This window comes from Oryza glaberrima, chromosome 7 (genome assembly GCF_000147395.1).
Source record: "Oryza glaberrima chromosome 7, OglaRS2, whole genome shotgun sequence".
NCBI lineage: Eukaryota > Viridiplantae > Streptophyta > Magnoliopsida > Poales > Poaceae > Oryza > Oryza glaberrima.
The window spans coordinates 12,049,971-12,057,222 of NC_068332.1; positions in this window are offsets into that span (position 1 = coordinate 12,049,971).

The window sequence follows — 7,252 nt, forward strand, 5'->3', positions numbered from 1 at the left end:
GTCTCGGATAATCTACTATTTAAATATTTAGCTAGCTGCCACCGATCTTGCCCGAATGTCGTCGCCACAAGTAGCACGGACCGTAGATAATGCATTTTCGTTTTGGGGGGTGTGTGGTGTCATCACTCATCAGTATGGGATGGACTGCCGCTTTCACATGACATCCCTATACAAGTACGTCCAAAAATGGTTCTCTTCGAATCTCCACGATGAACTTAACATGCATGAAAATTGGTAACACTAGTTAATAATTAATTAGATCATAAAAAAACTGGAGATATGCATTATAAGAACGATATGACAACGTTGCCATTATAAAATTAAGAACATACTACCTCGGTTTTCAAATATATAACTTTAATAACTTATAAATCTGAATATACAGTTATCTAGCTAGAAATGCTTATATTTTTAAATGAGGAGTGCTTTTTTTTAAACAAATGCAGATATAATAAATAAGAGAACAGATGACAGCAATGCTATTAATTATAAGAACAAGGAATATAAAACCTGTCAAAAAGAATTTCGTACTTTTAAAGAAACCCTGGAGAGTTGAATGTATACTGTACCTGGCCAAAAAGCTAATCCTGCCTGCCTGCCTGCACGTAGACAACCATGCACACATATGCTTCCTGAAACAATACTAATAGAACAATATATATACGGCCGGCTCTTTGCTGGTGCAGCATCATCAAGATTCACGCACGATGACCACACTTGAAAACCGATACGTGTGCCGTGCGGCACACGTGAATCTTGATGACGCTGCACCCGCAACAAGTCGGCTCAGCTCGCATCCACCGCGCGCGCCGCCATGACGAATTGGCGACGGCGGCGGCGCGCGGCCTGTTGGATTCCCGACCCTACAACGAACGGGCTGTGGTCTGTGGGGGCAGCAGAATTTATAGGGCCCGCGCGTGCATGCACCGGCCCGGCAACATGACGGTGAAGTGGGGACGCACGTGCGCTCCATGCAGCGCCTCCTCGTGACCGTGAAGTGGAGGCCCATGTACGTACGTACTCGTACGTACGAACTCTACGTTGCGGCGCGTACACACGTTGCGGCGGCGGCGGTGCTGGTCTGTCTGCATGGCGGCCGTTTAGCCCGCGCGGCCCGTACCGCGCTATCTAGTGGCGCTGGCGGCCAAGGCACACACTCGCGGACAGCAGGTTTCATATCTGCGTTTTGTCCTAGGTGCGTCGTACATGGTATAGTCGCAAAAGTGGAACAAACCCATAATTGAAAAATAGAGAAGTAAGAAGAAGGATTCCAATTGCTCGAAAACTCATCTTAGCAAATGTAGAAATTCAGTACAATCTTACATTTTTTTAAGATAATAGAATAAAATATTCCGGCCTTTACTCAAAACGAGTTACAGCCAATTATTATAAGTTACACTATAAAAAGAGTGTAGTTCAATAAAACATTGAGAACACGCACTTAAAATAAAAAATAACCCATCTAAGATAAGGAGAACACGTTATTGAAGTCTATTTGTAAATCTCCAACCATAATTGACAAAAAGTTGCATAACTGTCGTCTCAAGCCTACGGCATGCAACCTTCATAAACTCGCCATCTTCATCACACCTTTGTAGCTGAGCCCAACACCAGAGCCAATATGTTGCCCTGAAAATTACCTGTATATATGTGGTACTTACTTAAAGGGGTTGTGTTAACCAAAGACAATTTAGTAAGACGGAATTGGAATAGTAGTTTAAGATGTTTTTTTTATGTAAAATGAGAATATTCAACATCTTTTCATGGATTGCTACTATGCAAACTTTATATGGAGAGCAATACAATATTCTTTTTGATGGTTGGTTTTTGGGGGTGGATAAGAAAAAGAGTAAGCTTGTACTTGTGGGAGTGCAATATGTTGGGCTCTGTGTAAGGATTTGGTTTTTGACAAGTACAATCTTACATGATGGGCAATATTTAAAAAGGAGGGGGACTGCACCGGCACTATTTGCCAAAAGCAACCAAGTCGCTGTTTTGAGTTACGTTGATCATTAGCGGCGTCATTACCGAACGAATATCATGCTGTATGATGCTTCGGGATGGTACTCTGCTCTGAACAGAGAGGCGAAATGATCAATTTTTTTTCCTCTCAGTTACTCCTGATCGAATTATTCCACCATTGTTACAGGTTACATAAGAAACGCGAGCAAATTACACCAGCTGAAAAACAAAATCTTGCAACATTTCTGCGGGAGATATTTTGGGACAGCACGGCACGGTGCAATCATTCCCGGGGGGGAAGAATGATCAGGTTCGGTTTATCCGGTCGCTCATGGTCGGTTGGAACGAGATGACAGGCGACACGAACGGCGGACGGATGGATGCGAGCGAGAGCGAGAGCTGGACGAACTGACCGATCGACTGACGTACGCATGCAGCACAGCAACGTCCTCGTGTACAGCTCAGGAAACGGACGGCAAGATGGACAAGCGAAAGCTCTAGCTAGCCGATGCGCCTCTGCTCCCGGCAGGGGATGGAAGCCGCAAAAAGATTGGAGATTGGAGGAATTCCACGCGGACTGTGGACTGGAGTCCCCCGGCAGGGGAGGATGGCGTCCTACGCCTATCATTACGTTTATCATCAGCTCTCCTTTTTTTTTTTTAAGATTACTAGCCGCCGAGTGGCCATACGTTACAATATGGGAAACATGTTCACACTAGCTGTAACTCATTGCTCATACCATGCAATTGATGTCAAGTTGTAGACAGCCGGGAGAAAAAGCGAAAGCTTGCTCGAAATGATACTCTATACCCTAAGAGCAAGTATAATAGGAGGCTGTAAGTCGGCTAAATGCTGAGGTGGAGGAAATACGAGGAGAGAAAAAAAGCGGGCTGTAAACTTACAGTCGACTTGGGCATAAGAACCAAAAAATTCTATAAGAGACAAGTAGGCTCTGTATTAATTGTAAATAGCTAACTTATTAATCTATTATATGTGTCGGTTAAGAAAAGTCTGCAAAGAACCTTATAGTCAACAAGTCGGCTGTATTATTAGCCTTACTCTAACCCTAGCTTAAGACACATTCCCAACTTCACTTCATCATTTTTATAACGCGCATATTTTTTAAAGTGCACCTTTAAAAAAAGTTCCTATAGAAAAGTTTATTTAAAAAGAACATATTATCCAATTTTTTATAGTATTTTTAGCTAATTCTTAATTAATTATGCTCTAATAGGTCGTTCTGTTTTTTGCGCTGTATGGATTTGTTTTCAACCATAGGTAACGAATACAGCTTAAGGATGGTTGCAAAGTGATGAAACCGGGATAAAACGAAATGGATGGTCTATTTGATTGGTGCGGTAAATTGATTTTTTTTTAAAAAATAACAAATAGTTTACAAATGTGGTCTACGGGAGTCAGTTGAATGTTTGTTTTTTAAAAAAGGTATGTTTAGAAGCATGAATGAAATAATCTGCCATTCAGCCAGGCCGGGCGATCGAACTATATTCAACAGTTCCAATTGGGGCCTAAATCACAATAATAATTAATAATGATTACAATTACATTTGAGACACATGATTGTTTCATGAAACCTCAAATTACAAACGTTATGTCCGACAAATAGATGGGATCACAATCAATAAATGTTCAATGAGAAAAAAGGTGAATCCTCATATATAGTCTAGAAAGGCAGGCTAGGTAAAAGCCTTATGCACAAGGTCGACATTTACTTTGAGAAAATTCGATCCATAGCACAGAAAAAAAAGCGGTACCAAAAAATAGCACAAGAATTTTTCGCTTTCGATCAGAAGCACAGGCACCGGTTTTTCTTCGCCCCATAGCACTTCCGTCACGTTTGGAGTTACCAGCGTTAGATTGAAGTGTAGAAAAATTTTGTTAGACCCATTTGCCCTTCGTCTTCCTCGCCGTAATCTCCGTCATCTCGTTCTATCAGGTCGTGCCCACAACGACGGCGCCGGAGCCGTCGCCAAACAGTGATGCGGCGACGATCCCCGTCCCCAAGCCACGCCACCGCCGTCCCCGTCCCCAGCCGCCGCGCCACCTTCCCCGTCCCCAGCTGCGCTGCCGCCATCCCCGTCCCCAGCCACCCCGCTGAGCTGAACTACGCCAGCGCCGCCCACCATTTGCAACGGAGAGGAGGAAGACATAGAGGCGCCGTCGCCAAACAACGACGCGGCGACGAGGGTGTCGAGGTGTCGACGCAGCAATAAGGGTGATGCCGGCGCAAAATCGAGCTCCAGAACTGCCCAGGCAACTCCACCATGCTCCAGCTTGACAACACGCAATTCCTCACCTACTGCTGGAGATCACGACAAAGCAGTTCTTCGTCGGCATCACCGCTTGCCGCCTCAACTGCCTCTCTGGTAGCTCATGCGTCGCCTCCACGGCGCTCTGCGGCGGCTCGGGCCTCTGCTTCCTCAAGGTGTCCAACTTCGTCAGCGGGTACCGGTCCGTGGCGCTGCCCAGCACGTCGTTCATCAAGGTCTGCTTCCTGGGGATACCCAACCTGTCCCTCGGCGGCGGCGGCTCGCCGTAGAGCAGGGCGTCTGGCGTCCGCAGGTGGGTGGTGCTCGGCGTGGTGTCCGGGCTGGTGCTGTGCGAGTGGGCGCTGTGGTGGGTGTTGTGCCGGCACAGCCCGAAGTACGGCGCCGTGTACCACAGCGTGCTGGCGAACCGGACGATGGTGGCGGTGAAGCAGCTGGAGGGGATCGAGAGGGGAAGAAGCAGTTCAGGATGGAGGTGGCCACCATCAGCAGCACGCACCACCTCAACCTCGTCCGCCTCATCAGCTTCTGCTCCGAGGGACGCCACCGCCTGCTCGCCTACGAGTTCATGAAGAACGGCTCCCTCGACGCCTTCCTCTTCACCGACGCGCCGGGCTGCAAGATGTCGTGGCCGACGCGGTTTGCCGTCGCTGTCGGCACCGCCCGTGGCATCACCTACCTCCACGAGAAGTGTCGCGACTGCATCGTCCACTGCAACATCAAGCCGGAGAACATCCTCCTCGACGAGCACCACAATGCCAAGGTCTTCGACTCGGCGGCAACGGCGAGCCACGCGTCCACGTTGTTGAAGAGTGCGCGCCGCAGCTCGCTCGGCGGTGGCGGGGAGATGAGGCGGTCGCCCGGCACGCTGATGGCCGCCGCACCACCGTCCACGAAGGAGCGGAAGATGAGACGTGGTGGGGAACGTGAGGAACAAAGGGCAAATGAGTCCGACGAAAATTTTCTCCACTCCGATCTAATGCCGTTACTTCCAAATACGACGAAAGTGCTACGGGGCGAAGAAAATTCAGTGGCCTATGCTATGGATCGAAAGTGGAATTTTTTTTGTGCTATTTTTTGGTACCACTTTCTTTCCTGTGCTATGGATCGAATTTTCTCTTTACTTTTAGAAATCATCCAGCTAGAGTCTTGTTAGACAAAAGATTACATATACTAGATCGTACACCGGACACTACTACAATACCCATTATTCCGGGCAGTTGGATAGATTATCCCCTACGGTCGCCCGGCCCGCCTGCAGCTCATCGTCTGGAAATCTTTATTTTCGCGTGCGAGCGGGCCAACCGCACGGGATAATCGATTATCCCGTGCGGTTAGGTTATACGGACCGCACGGGATATTCTATTATCCCGTGCGATGCAATAAGGCCGACCGCATGGGATAATCTATTTTCCCGTGCGGTCAAATTAAGTGGCCTGCACGGGATAATATGTTACCCCCCAAGGCTAGCACGTGCTAGCCATCTGGGATAACCTATTATCCCGTGCGGTCTGTATAATTTGACCTCAAGAGACAATAGATGGAAAATTAGCCGAAAATTAGCCGAAACATCAAATTAAATCATATTACATAGAAAGAAACATCAAATTAAATCATATTACATAGAAAGTATAGTGTTTATTACAAGCATCCCCCGCGACAAATACATCCATTTAGTCCATAGCATGTTGCCTCTCCCACTCTCTTAGATTCTTGAATTTGGGGTCCGTAGCAAGTTCGCTATGAGGATCATGGAACTCTCCTAAATGATTGCAGATGTCGCGGCGAATGAACCGGCACAAGTCCACGCACAAGTTGATAAGCGTTTTCTGATCGAACCGGCTTGCACTATAAGGGATACTCGGGAGCTACGAAATTAAAAGACATGATTTGTGTTACAGTCAGGTTTAATGAACTATTTGCAATATCTAAGGAGAGTTTAATGACTTACATCTGTAAACTCAGTTCTGTATCTCCCATTGATCCTGAGCATCTCGCACACGTAATAACCGCATAGGTTCGTAAAGCTAGGTTGCTTATAACACTGCATACACAAGTGGACACGTCAGAAGTAAGAAGTGACAATCGTGATGTACGTACTGAATAAATGCTGACATACCGGCCAGTGTCCCCTTATGTACAGTTTCTCTCTACTTGGATTCTTAACGTACAAGCCACGTTTCTTATAACGGCCGTGTGCTCTACAAAAATAAATTAATTAATTATGATAAATCTACTTTAATGATCTTTACGGAAAGTTGGAATCTTTACGGAAATTGTCTCGAACTTACAAGTTCAGCAAGCATAGGAACTCCATGTACGCGTCCTTGTCATAGTCCGTCGGATCAAGAACTACAACGGTTTGGTCCGTTGGATAGACGAGGAATAGTATGTAGTGTTCGCTGTGAACACGGATTATAAAATTACATAAGACATATTTTCTTGCGCTGTTATTAATATGTGAACAGAAATATGTCGAAGTTGCTTACCCAAAGTGGTAGGGAACCATGATGACTCGTTTGTCGGAGTGTGCGAGAAATGAGGTGGCCAAGTAATTTCCCACCTCAGCCATCTTTCTCTTACGCATACGCTCGATGTAATCTTTTTTCTCCTGAGGTGTCTTATTCTTTAGTATCGCACTATCCTCCGATATCCGCACAGTGTGGGCCGTCTCGCAAACCATCGTTGGATTTACGTAACCGATTAAGGTCCCCGTTCTTTGAGCGTCTACCCATTGTGACATGAGGAAATTTGGAAGTTGGAATAACTAACAATTATATTGGCACACATTGGAATAACGAAGTACATGGAATGTTTACAGGCACCACGCACCGACGAGATTGATATCCATTTTATCCATCTTAAAGAATGCGTGGAGGTCCTTGAAACTGAAGGCGAAGTTTGCGTTAGGTCCATCCTTGAAAGCGCCTTCCGGGACATGCACAGTAATCATCCCGAGACCTAACTCACTTGCCCTCAAGTACCACTCATGCATCAACCTCATT